The 1,985-nt window shown below is 46.4% G+C and overlaps 1 pseudogene; it reads left to right on the top strand.

Moving 5' to 3' along the window:
- Positions 1 to 1,297: 1,297 nt before the first annotated feature.
- The window catches only part of LOC107284345, a 4,764-nt pseudogene continuing 4,076 nt past the window's right edge, over positions 1,298 to 1,985 (top strand).

Below are 1,985 nucleotides of genomic sequence, written 5' to 3'. Positions count from 1 at the left end.
CACTAGTTACTGCTGCACACCACCTCTCGGGGCTCCACACCCCTTCATCAAGGTGGGCCCTTGAGAGTGTACTGGGCCAGGTCTGCGCGGCGGGGGAATCACGCAGGGCCAGCAGAACCGTCCTGTGGAACATTCAATGGTAACAAGTCCGGCTGTGAGAAACCAGAAGAGGGTGAGAGGGGGGGTGAAAACAATCCTCATGTGTCTTCGTCTAATGCCGAATACATAAAACCTAGAATCAACAATTCCTCACACCAAAAATCCAACAGTCATCAACCACAGCCCCAGGGAAGCAGGATACAACCTTTGGGACATAATAGGATTAACCCACCACCATCAGAATATCAGAAAGGCACACTCAGACTCAGATCAAAGTTCATGCCACAGCAACAACTCCAAACAAAAGCTCAAGAAGGTATAAAACTTATTCCCTACTACTATATGTGCTCTTTTTTCTTCCAGAACCATCTTTCTGTCTAGCTCTCTTCTTCAATAAACTGCAATCTTCTTTCTAAAGCAGTTACCATGTTTTTATTCCCGGCTTGAACTGGACCCTGAAGGAGACTTTTCCTTCAAAATTTGGCATCCCAGATAGGACTCCAAGCTAACCTCTCCAATGCACTATCTGGTAAGCTCCATCTGTGGATGGGTTTCCCAGACCCTGGCCATGTGGAGCGAGGGTAGTAAAAGGGAGTTTTGAGTTTGAGCTCAAAGACTGCTTTGGAAAGAAGTGGGTACCTCTAAATTTTAACTTTTAAAGCTCAGGGGAGCAAAGGAAATGTGTGTATGTCTCTTTATCAGAATGAGTAGACCCTTTTCCCAATCAGAGTTGGATTTTGCTCCTTCCCGCTTTTCCTAACTGCAGAAAGGATCTTTTTAAATGACAGACCCTGGAAAGCATGGAAGTTTGGCCAGAGCACAGGACCTTTTGTTAGGGAAAAGGGAGAGGTTGCATGCTTTTTTCTCTCTCTCTCTCTGAAAACCATCATCCTTTGGCTCATGGGTTCCCTCCAAATATTCATTACATTCTCAAATGTAAAATAAACACAGGCACACATCCTGCCCAACTCGCTTCCTGCTTGCTAATGATTTCTCTGGGATTTTCTGGTGGAAACCCAATTCAAGGACTGAGGTTGGTTTCCTGTCTTCCTTTTTTTCTCCATTGCAAGAGTTAACTGCAATTCCTGGCTTGTTTGATCAACCAAAACTCCTCCCTGGCTCACAAAATGCCTACTTTTCTCCAAAGAACCTGTTTGTTAAAAAGGCTGCTTGTGCTGAACTGCAGACACTCTTCAAGATGTCCTTCTGGGTGGCAGTCATGGTTGCCTTGGTGGTCGGTCTTTTGGGGGCCCTCTACCTGATGGGCTTCTTCCACCGAAGACGACCCAATGAACCCCCTTTGGACAAAGGACTCATTCCTTGGCTCGGACATGCATTACACTTCCGAAATGACAATCTGGATTTCCTGCAAAGCATGCAGAAGAAACATGGGGACATCTTCACCACCTTGATTGCAGGACAGTACTTCACCTTCTTGATGGACCTGTTGTCTTTCGGTGGCATCATCAGGGAAGCCTGAGGTAAATTGGACTTTATGTCATATGCAGCTGAGCTGGTCCTCAGGGTGTTTCGATTCGAGGCCTCCCACGACACTCACAAGATCATCGAAGTCTGCAGTGCGAAACATCTGAAGGGAGAGGGCCTAGTGATGATGACCCAGCCCATGATGGACGCTTTACAGGCCGTCTTATTCCAGTGGCAAGAAACCTCCAAAGAGGATCCAAACTCCTGGAAAGAAGACGGCTTGTTCCACTTCTGTTACAACACGGTCTTCCGAGCTGGGTATCTGGCTTTGTACGGTACTGAATCAGCTAAAGGTGAAAACCAGAAAGAAAAGGTGAAACGAAAAGACCAGCATCACACTGAAGAGTTGTACATTGAATTTTGCAAATACGACAAACTCTTCCCACGCCTATCGTACGCCT

Source organism: Protobothrops mucrosquamatus, unplaced genomic scaffold (genome assembly GCF_001527695.2).
Source record: "Protobothrops mucrosquamatus isolate PMUCROS unplaced genomic scaffold, P.Mucros_1.0 scaffold81, whole genome shotgun sequence".
Lineage (NCBI taxonomy): Eukaryota > Metazoa > Chordata > Lepidosauria > Squamata > Viperidae > Protobothrops > Protobothrops mucrosquamatus.
This window is presented reverse-complemented; position numbering and strand designations above follow the sequence as displayed.